Below are 20,628 nucleotides of genomic sequence, written 5' to 3' on the forward strand. Positions count from 1 at the left end.
CACTCAAAAGGAGATCGGGAAAAGGAGCCCGGCTAACTCTATCCCTGTACCAGGATGGGAACGAGGTAGGGCAGATGGTGTTCATTCACCACTCCCTGAAATTCTGGGGCCAAGTGACTGAAAGCTATGCCAGAGGAGACAAGAACACGTGGGCTTGTTTTCCTCTCTGCACTCAGTTTTAGCCCAGCCTTTGACCACCTCTTGTCAGACTGTAGGATGAAGAGAACTGCAGAAATCGCTGGAGAAGGCTGCCAGGCGAGCCCTAAGCACCTGCCCTTGCGCCACTGAGAGAATTACTGGAGAATGGGAGCCAAGTGTCTGGTGGCTGGGCCATGTAGAAGCAATGGGTGTTAGAGAGCTGGTCTTGAGGCTTCTGAACCTTGGTGACTATCCACGAATGATGAAAAGTGCCATCTTTTATACACAAAGCAGTTACATACTGAATATTCTTTGCTTCGGGCAAGGATTAGGTGTGGAGAGAAAGTAGCCAATAACCCTTCAGATTCAGGTTGAAGGTTTGGGGTTTCACCTTCCTCATCATCCCTAAGGTCCTTCCTAAATGGCTGTCCTCTGCCAGCTCTACCCCGCTGCCCATTGGCCTGCCAAAGCCTAGAAAACTTGGCAAAGAGTAGTGCCTAGTAAATGCTGGTGGCTTCTCTACCTGGAAAGCAAGGACGAATTCTCAAATACTCCCAGCTGATGGGGTTCTCCAATTTACTGTTTCCCTCATTCTCTGATTTTTCTTTGGAGTACCCACTAGCAGGCACTGCCCTGTGTTTACAGGGTTGATGGCGTTTATGACAATCTGTCTAGAGTTTCATTCTTGTGGGAACTTCATTTTCAAGGAAAGGAGGGTCTGGGAACCTAATGAAAACCAGTGTTTTCCTTTATCCCGGTGCTCTGCGTTTGCCCACGGTCTTTACACACCTTGGTACATTCAGAGAAACTGCAATTCCTAGAGCGCCCCTGGTGGTCAACCAGCTTTAAAACGGTTGCCAGGCGGCAGCAGTCTCCAAATTGGGAGAGCGACTTGGAATGCATTTGAAGTTACTAAGGCTGGCCAGAGAAACTGGGAGAGGGTCTCAGGCCATGGCACTAAGCAGGTTCAAAGCTAATCTCATCCAGCTCAGGAATGAACGCTCTTTCCAGGCCAGACTCCTCAGAAAGGTGCCAAAGACAGCGCACCTTCAGGAATCCCAGAACAGAGGTAGTGGCCATCCCCTCCCTGTAGAGCTCTTCCGCCACGTGTGGGTGACAGTGAAAACCAGGGGGCTAGGACAAGGCACGCTGCAGAGCCGAGCACGGAGTGAATCCCGAGGCGCCCGCCCTGCGCTCCCAGGCCGCAGTGCGCACTGCGCAGTAGGGCATCCCCGCGGGCTAGGCGGGTTCTTTCGGTTTCTCCCGAAGGACTAGTGGCTCAAGTCCGATTTGAATAAGTCGCTTTTGTTAGCCAGGGAGATCACCTAGGAGAGTTTTCAAAGCAATGCCCCATCTTGTTTTCCCCACTGAGGCGGTCTGGTGTCTCCTTGGAGAACAGCCAATGCACTGCAGTCTGTATTAACTGAAGGGGTCACGATGTTATTTCTCAGCTTTAACCAGACCAACCAGCTTATTGAGTCCCAGGGGGCCCACTGGTGACAACATTCAGTTTTAGATAAATTACTTTGCTCTGTGCTTAGGGAAAAAAAATGCACATTTGACTTTAGTTGCTTGTTCTCAGAAAGCAGGCTGTTGGTTGTGTTTTCAGAAATAATTCCGTTGAATTCCACAGCGTTGTGTGGTGTCCAAACTATGGCATCTTAATCTAGTCTTCACTTACAATGTTATACCCACTTTATACTACTAATATGTTGGGTCGTTTTAAAAATTAAGTGGTTTTTATTGAGTTACAGGGGTGGAAGACCAGCTCTAGGAGACAGTAAACACCGGCCAGCAGAATCAGAAAGATGTCTTCTCTTCCAGATTGTAGATTTGAGGTAGGACTGTCCAGGGTTTCAGCGTGAGTCCTCTACTGTCTCCTCTCTCATGCAAATGTGGGTGTCCCTAGTGACCATGAACTACAGCAATGATATGTAGTCCAGAGATGCTATGTACATAAGGATACAGGACTGAAATACAGCCTCATGTTGACTGAGGAGTGTCATGTACATGACACCACTCCTTTATATCAAAAAGTCAACTGGCAGCTTTTATACACGTTGGGTATTCGCGATGAATATGGGATGGGATGAGTATAAGGAAGGCTAGTCAGGAAGATATTATAAGGAGGAAGAGGTTTTTTTTTTTTTTTTTTTTTTACAGATACTAGATGAATCCTCAATGGGTCAGAAACAATTGAGGAGTCATTTTCCTTTTTCTCCTTGCAAATTATACTCTTAAAATTGTACTGCACATTGACCAGTTATAAAGATGTATTTATGAGATAGGAAATGATGCTATTCTATAAGTATGGATGTATACAATGTAAAGCAAATGCCCCAAGCTAATTAGCATATTTACCACCCCACATACCACTTATTTCTACAGAATAACTGAAATGTATCTTCTCAGCATTTATATAGAGGTTTGTTTTTTTCTTTTTGGTTTTACTATGTAGAACAGGGAGACCTGGAGCATACTATGTAGCCCAGGCTTACCTTGAACTTGCAACAATTCTCCTGCTTAGGCCATTCAAATATCAAGATTGCTGGATGAAGTACCATAGCATCTTGACAAAGTATATTCTTTAGAGAAGATTCTAGAACTTCTATTTCATCTTTATTCTAGATTAAAATAAATAAACAAAACAAAACCAAGAATAGCTTGTAAGTATACACAGCTCCATTTAACATTCCCACCAGCTTTAAGAGGAGCACAGGAATGCTAATGAGTATATGAAATGCCATCAGAACAAGCAGTCAAAGCCTGTGGGCCTGTGACCTCATGGTGACATTGAAGTGCTTGTGTATAAAATACATAAGCTAGCTTGACATGAAAGTATTCAGAAAACTGGGAGAAAAACTAAGTGAAGGACATAGCAAGGCAGAGAAAAGGGACAGAGGTGTAATTTAATTTAATCAACGGGAGACATTCATTTAAATTGACAAAGAATAGTTACAGTTATTTTTGTGTGTGCATTTCATAGATATAGTGCTAAGCAGGTCATTTAAACTAGCACATCTGCACCTTACTTCATTAAACCATCACTGAAATCCTATGAATCTTCTCTTCTGACTCCAATCCATCCTCCACTGCACAGTTCAGCCTTTCATGGTTGTCTGAGATTAGTTTTTTTTCATTCCTTTTTCCTTTGGTATGTGTATTGTATGTATACACGTGTGTGTGTGTGTGTGTGTGTGTGTGTGTGTGTGTGTGTGTGTGTGTGTGCCTATCCACATGTGGTCATGCAGATAGTCAGAAGTCTTCTTTGGGTACTGTTCTTAGTCACTATTGATTTCATTCATTCACTCATTCATTCCACCATATTTTATTTTGAAATGGGGTTAGTCACTGAAACAGAGGTTCACTAACTGACTGGACTGGACTCACTTTCTCCAGCCTTTTAGCTCTGAGGTAGTTATAGTTCATTGTACTCAGCTATTTTTATGTGGGTGCTGGGGAATTGAACTCATGCATGTGGGCCAAAAGACCTCCAATCTTTTTCCATTCTCACAATTACTCTCACAATTACAAAATCATTACCTTTGTGACTAAAACTATTATGTAGTGTCTCCTTTTAATCCAATCCAATCCATACAGAATAAATGAAACAAAACAAAACAACAACAACAACAACAAAAAAACACTCTTAGCAGAGAACATTTCCTGCTCCTGTGGGCCCATACAAACCCTCTCCATGCTGTATCTTTTTAGCTCCCTGTTCCCTGTTAGACTGTGGCACTTGTAGCTTTCGAAGCACATGATAATGTATTACCCATGTCTCTTTTTGCAAGAATTCCTTCTTCTGGGAAACTCTTTTACTTTGAGTGACCTTTAAGAGGTCTATTAATCCTTCAAGTTCAACTGAGATAGCATCCCTTAGCAGACAAATCTCACAGTACATAGACATTTCACAAGGTCACTCTGAAGGTCAACCAAGTACATATACAAAATAAAAATTGTACAGCTCAGATTGAAGATAGGCTACAATGTAATGACAACCCACTTAGTAATTGTTAAGGAATAGCTTAGGCTGTCTACATTTTATTTCTGAAAGCAAAATGAATATGTTACATTGTTTTAAAATGGTCATTTAAGCTGTACTTAAAATCTTTATGGTATAAAGAAACATTATAGCCATTACAGGAGTGTCTTGGTCAAATTACTCTCATTTGAATTGAGTGTGATCAAGTGGAGAATTAACATTCAAACTATTTAAAAACATTCATTAACAAACCTATCTTCATTTTTTATTATTGTTTTCTGGACATTAGGAATACATTGCAAGTTTCACTATTATAAGACTCTTGCTGAAGACACCACACACTTTGGTTACAAGATACAGAAAAATCCAACTGCAGCTGAGCTAGAAGCTCTGTTTCTATTGTACTCACAGTGCTTAGGGCAGGGAGATGCAAGACAAGCTACTGAGGGAGAAAAGTCATCCACAGTCTTATTCATCTATGGGCACTGTGTCATAATACCGACCTGCCAGCCAAGATAAACCCACAGTTGTGACAGTGTCACAACTGGTATATGGACGCAGCAATCAACCTCTTTCTGCTTGGACCTGAGGTCCACTCTGTAAGAGGGAGCTAATACCTTGTATTGCATGTCTGGTTAAAATCATATGGCTGGGAAGGTTATAGAACATATGAGGGAGCCTACTTACAGTTGTTTTGCAAAATAGACATGCTGTCAAAATGCCTTCTAAATATTCATGCCACAGACAGTGCTGCTCTTGGCCTTGGATAGAGAAGCTTGCTTTGCAGTGGGCAGCAGTTAATGCAGAGTTATTAGTGGCTAAGAATAAATGGCTGCCAAGTGCTCATGTATAAAGAGCACTTCACATATCACCTTCTCTGAAGCCCAAGGAACATCGTGGAAGAGGGGAAAAAGAAAAACGTAACGGCCTGAGAATGTGGAGGAGCACTGTGAAATGATGTCTTCTGGATGGGACATGGCTGGTGAAACTATAAACACACAGTAGCTAGTTTCATGAATGAGATCTTCACAAGATGGGACGTGTCAACATTCCCTCATGGGTGGAAAAAGGAATCAGTAGTTTCTTGAGAAACTATTGGCAGTTAATGGTGACCTTTAAGAGGCCTATTAATCCTTCAAGTTCAACTGAGATAACGTCCCTTAACAGAAGAATCTTTCTTCTCACAGAATGTACACATTTCACAAGGCAACTCGGAAGGACAACCAAGCACACACACAAAACATAAAATGTATGTCTCTGAGTAAAGATAGGCTGCAATGTAATGACAACCCATTTAGCAATGAATTCTGTATGGAATGAAAGTCATATTTCCTCAGTGCTATGACCAATGGTCAATTTCTCGAACTCTGCCTCACCCTCCCACCCAACTCATACACTCAGTAGGTAATTATTTAAGAAAACATCATGAAAGTAGGAGGGGAAATTGTTGGAAATAATAGCAGGTTCACCAAGAAAAGGAGGGGGAAATGAAGAATAATGGAGATGAATATGTTCAAAATACATTGCAGGTGTATATTCAATTGTCAACATTGTATACACGTATGGAATTGCCACAAAAGAAAATTTAAAGATAGAGAAATCCTCTTCTCCAACTCCCCCCCCCAACTTCATGATCTTCTTCTCTTTTAAAAATAACCACCGACTCTGGTTTATGCTGCCCATGTACTCATGGGTGTAGGGCCATTCAGTGGAACATGTTGACTTACCAGAGTCCATACCATTGAAGAAAACAGATTTTTCCTCCTAAGAAGCCAGAGTTGGCTTGATCTTGTTCAGGTTTGTGCAGGCAACCACAGGTGCTGTGAGTTCATGAGTGGAAAGAAGGTGAATATAGTCAAAATACATTGTATGACATTCAAAGAATAAATACAAATATAGGACATATTTTAAACAGAGAAAAAACTACAAGATTTCCCACCTCCACATTGGCATGTCTACTGAAATTGCCATTGTTCAGATCTTGTTTATGTAGTCACCGTATTTTAAAGTTGTATAAAATAAAATAAATGAATAATTTATGTCAACAAGAGAAAAATCTTTTGTTTTACAATTCTTACACAACTTCACAATCTCATATTATTTGATCTCCAGATACCAGTATCTTTATTTTTAATATTTCAAAGGAAAGGCCATATGATAACACTTTCTAAAGGTTACACCTATACTGTTGTTGAAGTAGGTGTGACTGAGAAATCTAATCACATGTCTCAGTTACTCTTCTGAGGCTACAGAATGTTCCTTTCATTCCCCAGGTGCACGTTCTTATTTGGAATCACAAGAATATTGAGTAGCGGGTTCAAGTGTAAAAAGAATGGGAATTATTATTATCTACACTCATAGAAGACAAATAAAATTATTTGACTCAATTTGTTTTCTTTGGTTAGATTAAAAAAACACACACACACACAGACAGTTTATTAACCATTTGTTACTGAGTTCCATGGAAAAGTTAAACTGGGAATCCAAGGCACTTAATTGAAGAGTTTTTAAAGCAATATATTCAATCAAGGACAGGTTCAGTTTTATATGGTGTGGTGGTTTGAATGAGAATGGTCCCAATAGGCTCACATATATATTTAAATGCTTTTCCGTAGTTGGTGGAACTGTTTGGGAAGGATTTGGAAGTTTGGCCTTGTTGGGGAAGGTGTGATATTGGAGATGGACTTTGAATTTTACAAAACCTATGCCATTCCCAGTTAGTGCTCTCCTTTTTATCTCCTATGTGTAGATCAAATGTGAGCTCTCAACTAATGCTCCGGTGTTATGCCTGCCTGTTTGCTTGCTGCCATGCCTCCCACTCACCCTCTGGACTATGTCTCTAATAAATTTCTTTTTTTCCCTGTAAGTTACTGCCTTGGTCGTGGTGTCTTTTTATAGCAATAGAAAAATAACTAACATATGTATTTTATATAAATACAATTTTTGCGTATGATTTTATTAGAAGGCAAAATTGCACTCTCCCGTTTTGTTTTTAGTTTTGAAACCACCAGGCAGTAAAACAGGTTTAATTGGAGGTGAAGAGAATTGTAAGAAAAGTTTTTATAATCACATCAGACTATGGGCTTATCAAAGAAAAATTGCCAAGGACATGGAAATAGTATTGATTTGAAGCTGTCAGGGGAAGGTGAAGGTTGTGTCATGTGATACAGACTCATGTGGTGTTTTGCTGAGGCAAGACCTGTGGGAGGATGCATGATGTTTGGAAAGAGTGTAAATAAGACTCAGTAGACAGTTACAGGGCACCTGCATAGCTAGCCTTGCAAAGCTTTCTTGGTCTCATGTCTTTACAGATCTTTAGTTTGTGGAGAGAGGCACAGCAGAGAAATTCTCCTGGTGTCCTGGCTAATTCTGGTCACTCCTGCTGACTTGTGTTGATTCGGCTGAGGCCTGGTGGTTTCTGCTGGATCTTGCTGCCGCTGCTGATTCATGTTTGTATCCTGACACTACTGAATCTCCCCAAGAACTATTTTTAAATAGATCCACATCCCCTTGTCCTATTTACCATTTTTTTTCTCCTACCTTTGGATGGTGGGCTAGAAGGGGTGATGAAGTGTTTGAGAGCCCTTATTAAAACTAGATTTTGAAATATCTAAACATACAGGAAGGTCTACAGAATTTGATGCTCACTTACATAAAAAGGGGAAGGTAGAGTGAAGCACAATCATCCAATTGGAGTTGGGCTTCCCAAACCATGATATTGATTTTCAAAAATGAAAGAAACACATTTTTAAATAAACAGAGAGACTGAGAGATGGTCCAGTAAAATTTTAGAACAAAAGTTTGTCAGGCAACTGTGAGGAACTGAGTTCAAATCCTAGAACTTGCATAAAATCCTAGTGTTAGTATTTGAAATTCCAGAAAAGAAGGAGAAGGAGACAAAAGAATCTTCAGAAACTCCTGCAGCAGCTACTCTGGAGTATGCAGTGGAAAAACAGCAAGGACACCTTAGTCCGTCCTTTGACTTTCATGTGTCTGGTCACATTACACATAGAAACTCAATAACAATATACAGTAAGTATGTAAACGGGGAAGAATTTCACTTCTGGATGTGTTTGTCATCTGGAAAGCTGTGTCACATCCACACAGAGAGGTCAGTAGACATTAAGCAGAGGTGAGACTGATAAGAGGTCTCTGTCTGGGATACAGAACTAGAGTTACCCACAGGCAGGTAAAGAGCTAAGACCATGGGGGTTGATGGTGGAGGAAGAGAGGTGACTGTAGAGAGGCGGGGTGAGAGGGTGAAACTTTAGGAATCATCCAAATTTGGAAAAAGGTATTTGGTTGTGTAAATTATAGTCATTTTGGCACAAATACACTGATTGCGGGTTGGGTTAAAGAATAAAATAAAGCAATACATTAAACTGTAAGAATTCTTGAACATATTGTATGTTCTTATTCCTGTTAATAGACAAATAAATAATAACAAAACAGTAACAGCACGCATAGTGTGGCCACTTGACTAGACTCAATTAAAGGGACCAGCTTTAGAGTTGAAGAGCACTCACATTTGAGTTTGACCAACATAACATATTATCATCTGCTATCATAGTGTTCAGGGTCATTAGTAAATGGGTACAGCCTAAGAATAAATTCTGTGACAGCCACGATCTCCTAAATTCTTACTACTTGGGATCAATTTGAAAAATTTCACATGTCTTGTACTATTTGAAAAATAAATAATTGGAACTTGAGAGTGAATCCACTCTGAAAGCAACCTGAAGCTGATGGATTAAAGACAATTTTACAAAGCTCAAGTTTATTCCATTGTCTGTAGGAATCCAATTTAAATGATTAAAAATAGACCCTTCTAATGCCCTTTTCTTGTTATTTAAGGTAATAACCATGTCAATCTAAGAGATGGGCAATTAATGATATTATTTTTGCTTGTATTTACTTAACCTAAAATCTGAGTGAACAGTTTGCTACTTAAGTGTAGAAAAGAGAACACAGTCACTGTACTCTGCTACTGTTGTATGGGCTTCCAGTTCTCATAGCAGTGGTTAAGGGGTTATCCTGCAGCCATTATGTAACATGAAGAGTGAATTTAATGGGGAAATTAAATGGGTGCTCTCAAGGGAGTGGGTTTCTTGTTTATTTCTCTGGATGTTTCAGTTTGGTCTTTCCCATAATGAATAATGATTACTTGTTGGTCTAGTTTTGAAATTTTGTCTGTCTGTCTGTCTGTCTGTCTGTCTGTCTGTCTGTCTCCGTTAGGGTTTTACTGCTATGAATAGACACCATGACCAAGTCAACTCATTTAATTGAGGCTGGCTTACAAGTTCATTATCATCAAGGCAGGAACATGAAGCATCCAGACAGGCAGACATGGCACTAGAGGTGTTGAGAGTTCTACATCTTGTTCCAAAGATGAACAGAAGACTGGCTCCCACATGGCTAGAAAGAGGGTCTCAAAGCCCATGCCCATAGTGACACACTGCCTCTAAGAAGGCCACACCTACTCCAACAAGACCACACCTCTTAAAATGACACTTTCTTAGCCAAGCATATTCAAACCACTTATCATCTATCTATCTATCTATCTATCTATCTATCTATCTATCTATCTATCTATCTATGTCTATCTGTCTATCTATCCAGCTAGCCATCTATCTACCTAATTTATTTATTTAATTTATTTAGTATGTGTGTGGTATATGGATGTGTTCACTTTGGTGTGTACCCATGTACTTATGGATGTATCTGCACATGTGTGTAGGTGTATGGGGGAGGTCAAAAGTCCAAGTTGAATGTCTTCTTCAGTATTTCTATTATTTTTTCTTTTCTAGAAAGAGTTTCTCTCACTGAATCTGGAGCTCAGTGACTGGAGCCACTGATCTTCTGGGATCTGTCTGTTCTACTTTCCTACCTTGTGCTGGCATTGCCGACAGATACTACCATACCCAACTTTTTACATGGGTGCTAGATAGGGTTCTGAACTCAGGTTATCACATTTGTGGGGCAATCATTTACCAGCTGAGCCATCTCCCCAGTCCCTTGCTGGTATTTTATTCAATAATGTAACTGTGTGGAAAGATACGAAAGATGAATGTCCTCAGTTCTGTGACAAACTGTATTCCCTCAGAGGAGGACAGCACTCTCTGGGGCATATGGTGATTCCTTCTGTGGGATAAACTCTGAGTAGAGTAAGTGACATGCTATGATGATCAGTGGTCCCACCAAATTGTATGTCTAAACTGAAGAGCAGAAGCCACCCCAGACTCACTCATAGTATTTCCACAGCTAAAGGAAGTCCTGCCTTTTCGCTGTAGTATTAAGAATCCCTTTCAGATTTATAACCAAAATGAGGAAGTTCTCAATGGATTAGCAGGTTTCCATGGGAAAATATACATTATAACATAACGTTAAATTCCTATAGTCACCTAGAGTCAACTTTCTGAAGACACCACATACTTTGGTTACAAGATACAGAAAAATCCAACTGCAACTGAGCTGGAAGCTCTCTCCAGCCCACATTTCAATGTCTTAATTACATCTTATGTCTTTCTTTTCTCTCCTAGAACATTTCTTCCCCCTGACCACCCCAGACCCTTTCAGTGGACTCATATTTAGAATGGTCAATGAAATTAACCAGGACATAAAGTTCTTTTTGACTTTATGCTCAACTTTATTATGAAGCAGAACCTGTGGGGTAGAGTTTGTCCCTGGATTATTTAAATTGCCAGGGTCTTGGCTCAAGATAGACCTCTGCAATTATTTGGCCAAGTCATTTTTCTTGTTCTTTATGTATCATGCTCAGTAAGTTATGTTGCTGTGGTTTTGTAATCGAGCAGAATGAATCCTTTGGAAATTTTGGTTCTTTATGAGGAGACTTGATGCATCGCCGACAAGCATTCTACCATGGAACTTCCTACCTACCCCAGTTCTGATGATTTAAAATACTGTTCTGGGCCTCAAGAGATGACTTAAGGCTTAAGAACACTTGCTGTTCTTCCAGAGGATGGCTCACAACTGCCTGAAACTCCAGTTGGAAGGGATATGATGCCCTCTTCTGGTCTCTGAAGGTCTTAATACACAGTCACGGAAACATACACTCAGATACATACATAGCACACAAATAAAAATAAATCTTAAAAAAGTATTCTTACAAATTAAGAATCATTCTATTTTATAGTTGGTATACACAATGTTGGTACTACCAAATGTTTTACTACCGAAATGTGCTAAGAACAACTGTCTGTATGCCGACTTTAAAGAGAAAAATTTAAGACTATTTATTTTATTTTTTATTATTCAACAAATTATAATTGTATATATTTGTTCAAATATAATTTATATATAATAATTTATATAGATTATTCATTTGTTAAACACAATGTCATATGATAATAAGCATCTGTTGGAAGAATCTGAGATGGTCTAGTAGGTGATTATATTTCTTTTTTTCTTTTTTTTCTTGGATATTTTATGTATTTACATTTCAAATGTTATCCTCTTTCCAGGTTCCCTCCTCTCTCATCCCCCCTCCCCTTGCTTCTATGAGGGTGCTCCCCCTCCTACCCAACCACTCCCACCTCAACACCCTGGCATTCCCTTACACTGGGGAAACAAGCCTTCACAGGACTAAGGGCTTATCCTCCTATTGATGCCAGACAACGCCATCCTCTGCTACATATGTGGCTGGAGCTATGGGTCCCCCCTCCAAGTGTACTCTTTGGTTGGTGGTTTAGGGATTTTTGTGTTTCCTTTTTAAGTGCATCTACTTGTTTACCTGTGTTCTCCTGTATTTCTTTAAGGGGGTTATTAATGTCCTTCTTCAAGTCCTCTATGATCATCATGGATGTGATTTTAAATCCAAATCTTGCTTTTCCGGTGTGCTGGGGTATCCAGGACATGCTGTGGTAGGAGAATTGAGTTCCGATGATGCCAAGTAGCCTTGGTTTTTGTTGCTAAGGTTCTTGCACTTTCCTCTCACCATCTGGTTGTCTTGGGTCTTGCTATTTCTGACTGGAGCTTGTCCCTTCTGTGGGCCTGTGGGCTTGTGATCTGAGGAGTGAGAGCACCAGGGAGACCAGCTCTCTCTGGGCAGGATTTGGGTACGAAGGACTGTCGTACAGCCTTAGCTATGGGCACCAGTGATTCTATTTCTTATTAAGCAATCAGGTTGTGCAAAGTATAATGGAATATTTTTAGAATTACTTAAATAGAATGTGACATAATGTTTGAGTTAATTTCTCTATAGTTAGAGTGATTAAAAAAAGGAATTTGGATTTGATAGAGGGAATTTCTAGGTTTATGTGACAGGGCAACTGTGCTTCTGCAATAGATGCAGAAATCATCTTTTGGCAACCAATGTAACCATTTGAAAGCCAAGGAATACTCATCTGCCCTGAAAAAAAAGAAAGCCAAGGAATATGCGTACATACTGCTTTAAGCAGGTGTGTGTGTGTGTGTGTGTGTGTGTGTGTGTGTGCCCGTGCGCACACACGTATGTGCACTCTCGTGTGTGCATACTTGTGTGTATGTGCTAGGGTTCATTTTTCTCTATTTGCTTCCTTGGATCTGATTCTAGTCTTCTAAAGCCTTAGTAAAAGTCTAAATAGTCTTCATTTTATTTTTCATATGAGTATCACCAGTCCTATGCTTTATGAGTGTTTATATACATGCCATAGTGAAAAAGTACATGCTGGTTAAAAACTCCTTGCTATAATCCAATCTTTATACTTCAAAATAAGAATTTCATTTATATTTAAATCCTATTTATTTTACATATGATATGCTTTTAAGCCGATCATAAAAATATTGCCTGTCTTATGAAAGGTCTTATGCTATAAGTACTGGATGTACAAAGGCAAAGACGGGATAGCATGTATACGACTGATCATTGCAGAGTTCTGAGTATTATGGTAGGTGTCTGCAAAGCTGAAGGGACATGGATGAATAGTTGCTTGGTATAGAGATAAACAATAAGCTTAGATAAATGGAATGGGTGAATGGATGAGTGAATGAATATATTTTATAAAAATCAGATACTGGGTACCATTACTTCTGTAGTCTGCTAAGTCTTCAGATTAGTTTCTTCCTTTCTTTAGTACCGGCAGATACCTTCACTGTGGCGCTTACTGGTTCGCTGACATGTATGCATGTCCCTGTCCCATATTGTAAGTCTGGAAAGAAAAGACCCTTTTAATTTGAACCACTCTCACCTAAAACTGTGATGAGTGTATAACTCTGATGTCCTGTGATGTCTACTGAATGAAAAAACTAAACAAAAACCCAGACATGTGAGATTTGAAGGAGCTTTGCATTGCAAAGTGTGATAGACAGGAGGGGAGAGTGAGATGTCTGGAGGTAACAGTAGCAAAAGGCTCTCAAAAAAAAATCAAGAACAACCTGATTTCTAGGCCATGTATTCTTAATTATCCTTTAATATGCACAACTTCCATCAGAATGCATTCTTTTGTGTAGTGTGAGTGTGTATGTAGATCAAGTGTGTCAGATGTTTTCCTCACTAATTCTCCATTTTTTAATTGATTGATTAACAAAATCTCTTAGGAGCTAGCTCACTGAACTAGCCACCCTGTCTAGCTAGTAAGCTCCAGGTATCCTTTTGTCTTTATGTCCCCAGCATTTGGGATTACTGCTGCATGCCGTTACAACTCATCTTTTATGTCCTTGATGTAGATTTGAGTTCAGTTTCTCATGATTGTGCAGAAAGCTTATTGCTATTTGAACCATGTTTCCAGGCTCAGCCCTAGCTTCCCTCTCTCCCTCCCTCCCACTTTCTCTCTCTCTCTCTCTCTCTCTCTCTCTCTCTCTCTCTCTCTCTCTCTCTCTCTCTCTCATATATACATGCACATTTTCCTCTGACCATGACAAGTGTGTGGTGGTACATGTAGGTTCAGAACTATATATAATATGCAAATAAGTGTGAAACAGAAAGGGTTAATCTTTTTTGCTCCAGACTTCCAAATGTGAACTGTACAATCAAGTCCTGGTCTTACTCATGCAAGTCTTACTTACAATTCCTGAATTAAAACCTCCCCTTTTGTTTTCCCGTTAAATGTATTTTATATATCAATGTGGATATGTATACTTCTATAAACATACGAAGTGAGTGAGAGTATAGGAATTTTCATTGACTTTTGAAATGCTTATCATATAACCAAGCAACATGACTCGGCTCAGCAGAAAACTCCAAGCTGTGCAGAAATGCAAAGCATAGATTTGGATGATTAAACAAGTGGAGACGCTGCCATTCAAAAAGTTCAAAAATCTCTTCCAAAGGGTTAACTAAAAGGATGTCACAATTATTTTTAAAAGAGATATTCCTTGCAACTGCAAGAATTCTAATAAAATTCAAACTCTTTTAGTACACCGACAATGATTTTTTCTCCTTTTTTCTTGGCTTTATTAACACTTCATTAAAATATAATGACATTATTTCCCTCCATTCCCTTCTTCCCTCCAACTCCATCCTTGCCCCCCTCTCATTTCCTCTCAAACTCCTGGCTTTTACTCCTTTATTATTGTTACACACATATGTTTAAGTATATAGTCCTCAGTGCACTCAGTGCTGCATGTACATGATGTCAGAGCTGATCACATGGCATTGAATAACCAATTAGGGAGTTCCTCAGTGGAGGGAAATGCTTTCCTTCTCTCATCCCATCTTCTACTTGATGCTGACATTTATTTATTTTTTCCATCTTTATTAAATTGGGTATTTCTTATTTACATTTCAAACGTTATTTCTTTTCCCAGTTTCCAGGCCAACATCCCCTAACTCCTCCCCCTCCCCTTCCTTATGGGTGTTCCTCTCGCCACCCTCCCCCATTACCACCCTCCCCCCAACAATCTAGTTCACTGGAGGTTCAGTCTTAGCAGGACCCAGGGCTTCCCCTTCCACTGGTGCTCTTACTAGGATATTCATTGCTACCTATGAGGTCAGAGTCCAGGGTCAGTCCATGTATAGACTTTAGGTAGTGGCTTAGTCCCTGGAAGCTCTGGTTGCTTGGCATTGTTGTACATATGGGGTCTCGAGCCCCTTCACGCTCTTCCAGTTCTTTCTCTGATTCCTTCAACGGGGGTCCTGTTCTCAGTTCAGTGGTTTGCTGTTGGCATTCGCCTCTGTATTTGCTGTATTCTGGCTGTGTCTCTCAGGAGAGATCTATATCTGGCTCCTGTCGGCCTGCACTTCTTTGCTTCATCCATCTTGTCTAATTGGATGACTGTATATGTATGGGCCACATGTGGGGCAGGCTCTGAATGGGTGTTCCTTCTGTCTCTGTTTTAATCTTTGCCTCTCTATTCCCTGCCAAGGGTATTCTTGTTCCCCCTTTTAAAGAAGGAGTGAAGCATACACATTTTGGTCATCCGTCTTGAGTTTCATGTGTTCTGTGCATCTAGATTAATTCAAGCATTTGGGCTAATAGTCACTTATCAATGAGTAATATCATGTGTGTTTTTCTGTGATTGGGTTATCTCACTCAGGATGATATTTTCCAGTTCCATCCATTTGCCTGTGATTTTCATAAAGTCATTGTTTTTGATAGCTGAGTAATATTCCATTTTGTAGATGTACTACATTTTCTGTATCCATTCCTCTGTTGAAGGGCATCTGGGTTCTTTCCAGCTTCTGGCTATTATAAATAAGGCTGCTAGTGGAAGGGGAAGCCCTGGGTCCTGCTAAGACTGAACCCCTAGTGAACTAGATTGTTGGGGGGAGAGCAGCGATGGGGGGAGGATGGGGAAGGGAACATCCATAAAGAAGGGGAGGGGGAGGGATTAGGGGGATGTTTGCCTGGAAACCGGGAAAGGGAATAACACTCGAAATGTATATAAGAAATACTCAAGTTAAAAAAAAAGAATCCTTATTTTGTGCGAAATAAATAAATAAATAAATAAGGCTGCTATGAACATAGTGGAGCACATGTCTTTGTTATATGTTGGGGCATCTTTTGGGTATATGCCCAAGAGAGGTATAGCTGGGTCCTCAGGTAGTGTAATGTCCAATTTTCTGAGGAACCTCCAGACTGATTTCCAGAATGGTTGTACCAGTCTGCAATCCCACCAACAATGGAGGAAATGCTGACATTCATTAAACTATCAGGCAGATGTTGTAAATAGCTGGACACTCTCAATTGATTTCTAATAGTTTGGGATCTGGGAAAGTTTACTTCTACCTTTTGAGCTAAGCATTCATGGTACATAAATTAGGTAAGATTTAGAGGTGGAAAAGATGGGCAAAGATAGAACTGTGGATCTATAAAGATGCAAAGCAGTTGTGTTTTGGAATCATTGTGGAAAAGTAAGTGAAATCTACCACTTTAGTCCAAAAATTCATGTTCTGTCCAAAGTTGAATCTCCACTTTACATATTCAAGGAGTGACAAGACATGTAGTCCTTCAGGAAGACAAATAATGTGTCAAGGCAACTCTTGGCTGTTAAAGTGAGTAGATTTGGAATCAACTTAAAGGTTGGCTAATGGCACTTCTTGATGGGATTTTCGATGTGAGCAGACCCAACCTAAGTGTCAGTAGTACATGCAAGAATGAAACCTTTGCTTATTTTCTGACTCCCTTTATGCTTGAAGGCAAGTTCTTCTATCCTGATGCTGCTCCTGCTGCATTCTTCTGACAATATTAGAACAAGCTTCTTCAGCTTCCTACATGAAGCCTACCAGTTCTTCCTGAATTTCCAACCCTTCGGCATCAGATTGTAATTGCTAAAACATCCACCCTTGGTAACCGAGCAACTCTGGGCCTCTCTTGTGTGAGTCAGCCACTGTTGGATGACCCAGAACACAAGTAGGCAAATCTACTAGACCCCTTTAAATACGTATTTTCTATAAGTTCTATTCCTTTAGAGACCTCTAATAATATATAAGAAGAAATGAAAGGTAGTGGAGTTTGTCTTAGTCAATGTTATATTGCTGTGAAGAGAAACTATGACCTTTGCAGCTCTTGTAAGATACTTAGTTGAAGCTTGCTTATATTTTCAGAGGTTTAGTCCATTGTCATCATGGACTAAATGGTAGTATGGAGGCACAGATGGTGCTGGAGAAGTAGCTGAGAGTTCTATATCCAGATCTTCAGGTGGCAGGAAGAGAGAACCAGGGCCTGACTTGGGCTTCTGAAACCCCAAAGGCCAGCTGTATTGGTGTACATTCTCTCCAACAAGGTCACCCCTACTCCAACAAGGCCACTTCCTAATCCCTCTCAAGTAGTATCATGATGACTAAGGGTTTAAATATATGGGCCTATGAGGCCATTTTTATTTGACCATCACAGAGTTTGTGTTTTTTTATTGCTGTGGTAGAACCAAAAGCAACCTGGGGAAGAAAAGGTTTATACTTTATATAGGCCATTATCAAGGGAAGCCAGGGCTGGAATCTAGAGGTAGGAACTGAAGCACAGGCTGCACTGGCTTGCTCCTTCTGGCTTTCTCTGTTTTCTAACACAACTCATCCCCATCATTAATCATAAAGAACTTGGACTCCTAAAGACCAGTAGAATTTCATGGAGGCAGTTCCTCAATTGGGGCTCCCTCTTAGCAGATATGTTCAGGTTTGTGTCAAGTTGATGAAAAACAAAACAAAATAACAATGATAACCAAACCCTTTAAGTAGGACAGAGCTAAACAATGGATAAACTTGAAATATGATAAAGTAGAATTTGTGTATTATTTTAAAGTATCCAAGTGTTCAATGAAATGCTAAAGCAAAGAAATTAGACAATTCATATTTTATTAGGAAAATGCTGCAGTAGCATTACGAAATTGAGGAGAGTCTAATAAAACACAAAGGAGCTCATTATAGGGGATTATGAAAAAATGGTGTGGGATTGAAATAAAGATGAAATACTAGGAATAAATCATGGGGCTTAATATCAGGGTCACATTTGTGTAGAGTCAAGGTGTTGGGTGCTGGGAAATTTGAGTAAGTAGGCAGAAGAGAGTAACACTAACAGTTTCTAGTTTAAGAGAGAGGTTGACCAATAAAGTAGGCACTAAAACTGGAAGAGGAAGAGACTGCTTTTGGTTTAAACCATTTATGGATACATTGTTTCGCTTTAATTGAGAAGTGATGTACGACTATTGCTCTGCTGAATGACTCCTGAATGTATCATACTTTATTCTGTTTCCCATCTATTGCCTTTTTCCCCACTGTTAAAAGAGTGCTGAGTCTGCAGGTCATCTGCCCAGGGAGTCAATACAGCTGGGATGAAGTAGAGATGCTTTCCTGCATCTCAAAAGTTACAGCAGACCAAGATGGTGGCTCATGTTGCGTGTGTGTGTGTGTGTGTGTGTGTGTGTGTGTGTGTGTGTGTGTGTGTGTGTTTGTGTGGCTATGTGCCGGCACCCGCTGCAGGAATTGGTGAATTCATCTGTAAATGGGTCTAAGAGTAGTATAATCAGAACTGGTAACCTCCTGCTCAGTGCCAGTATGAAGGGGGTACCATTGTCAAACCTGTGCATGGATGTCCCAAAGGATCTGACCAGACCTACGATAACCACTTCCGATGAGCCATGTCCGTTTTAGTGAAAGTCCATGACAAGGCTGTATTAGACAGTTCTGAGTATTTTGCCGTGCTTGCTGCTAAAGAACTTGGTATTTCTATTAAAGTAGACGAGCCACCAAGGAAAATGAGTGCTTCACTCTCCTCAAGTCAGTACACATCTTCAAGAAGCACAGAGTCCAATATGAGATGAGGATGCTCTACAGATGTCTGGAGTTAAAACATTTGACTGGATGCACAGCCAATATCTACATGGAATATATCCAGCGAAATTTACCTGAAGGGGTGGCCACGGAAGTAATAAAGTCATAGATACAGCAGTTGCCAGAAGACAGCAAGAAGCCAATGTGGGAAACAGTTTCCGAGGAGAAAGAAGAAAGCAAGGCTCAGGGAGAGCGACTGTGCCAGGATCTGAACTGAGCAGGCCTCGTATGTTACATGGAGAGTACTCCAGGTAAGGAGAGTCAGGGCCCCCTGCCCTTGCTCTGTTGGGTTCTCACCCCAGGGCGGCCAAGCTGGGTTTCAGGGAACAACCACTGTATCAGTCTGTTCTGTATACCAGATTATGCTTGTGTTCTGATTTGAACAAACATTAGCAAACTTCTGTATAACCCGAAACAAAAGAACCAGATTTAAACAAAAAGAAAAAGAAAGTTCCAGGAAACCTAATACTGGTAGGGATCGGCCAGGTGGATTAAGAGTAGAACATTGAGAATATGCATGGAATAGAACAGTATCAATCAAACATTCTGAGGCAAGTGGTTAAAAAACAAACACACAGAAAACATGGAGTAGAAGAGGATGACGTAAGTCTTCATTGTAGATGAGGTAAGCCATGCTGAGGACATTGGCATTCAGCACTGGCATCCCAACATACAGAACGAACTCTGAACGGTTGTGACAGGCGCCAGTGCAAAGCTCCTTAGTGGAGCTTATCTCATGAACTCAATCAGTATTTCACTTGTTCAGTTCAGATCTGAACCGCAATAAGACACAGGCTGAAAGGAAGTAGACAGGTGCTGCCCTGGAATCTCAGTTTACTGTTATTAAAAGAGACAAGTACTTTCAAAGGACAGGGAGGTAAAAGGATACAGAGGTGTGACATTTGAGATGAGCTTTCAAACAAGCCTATGAGTTGAACATACAACCTTCTGTATTTCTTACATCCCGTTTCCTTTTGAGGTAGCATTTGAAATGGAAAGGGAAAAATATAAATAGTAAGTGACTACAATAGGCATTATTTATAAATAGGAGTGGTCACTAGTGTGATTTTAAATATGTGAATGGAAGAAAATGAATTTATTTTGGTCTCAATTGCTGTATATTGCTGCAGGATATATATTTATATATGTGCTCATTATATATGTATACATATATATGCACACATTTGTATATCCACATCTATGGAGACAGGTGGGAAGAAAGCATTAAACATTTATGTATACCTAATAATGCCTTGGATGTAGTTCTGGATATTTTATTGAATTAAGTTTTATCACATTTATATTTTGACTTCTAGTCCTTAAAATTCATAGTTGTTAAAGAGGGCTTAGAAGAGAGTATGTTTTTGTAGTTTAAAGGAAAATACAGCATACATAGAAACAACCAACAAGAGGACTGGGCTTTATGCTCACTTTACAAAAATTACATGTTTTTAATAAACATGTATATAATAATAGACATTTAAAAGATCCTTTTCTTCTTTATGATTACAGGATTTACAAAAATTGGCACTGGCCAGAAATCATAAAGACAACTTTCTTTCTTTTTTTTTTTGTTTTTTTTTTGGAATTAGTACATCTCCAGAAATTATATTTTTACTATTGTTTTCAGCACAGATTTTATAAAACTACTTATTTTGTAAAACAATGAGTTTAAATATGTGTTAATCATACTTACAAGATAAATTTATTGCTAGATTGACAATTGATATGAATTCTCATTGCATTTTGCTCATGTACATAATCAGACAAAAAACTAGATTGGAAGAGATGTTTAAACCTTTTC

The 20,628-nt window shown here is 39.7% G+C and overlaps 1 pseudogene; it reads left to right on the plus strand.

Moving 5' to 3' along the window:
• The first annotated feature begins 18,492 nt into the window (after positions 1–18,492).
• On the plus strand, positions 18,493–19,041 carry Mrps10-ps1 (mitochondrial ribosomal protein S10, pseudogene 1; annotated as a pseudogene).
• The last annotated feature ends 1,587 nt before the right edge of the window (positions 19,042–20,628 follow it).

This window comes from Rattus norvegicus, chromosome 6 (assembly GCF_021556685.1).
Source record: "Rattus norvegicus strain SHRSP/BbbUtx chromosome 6, alternate assembly SHRSP_T2T, whole genome shotgun sequence".
NCBI lineage: Eukaryota > Metazoa > Chordata > Mammalia > Rodentia > Muridae > Rattus > Rattus norvegicus.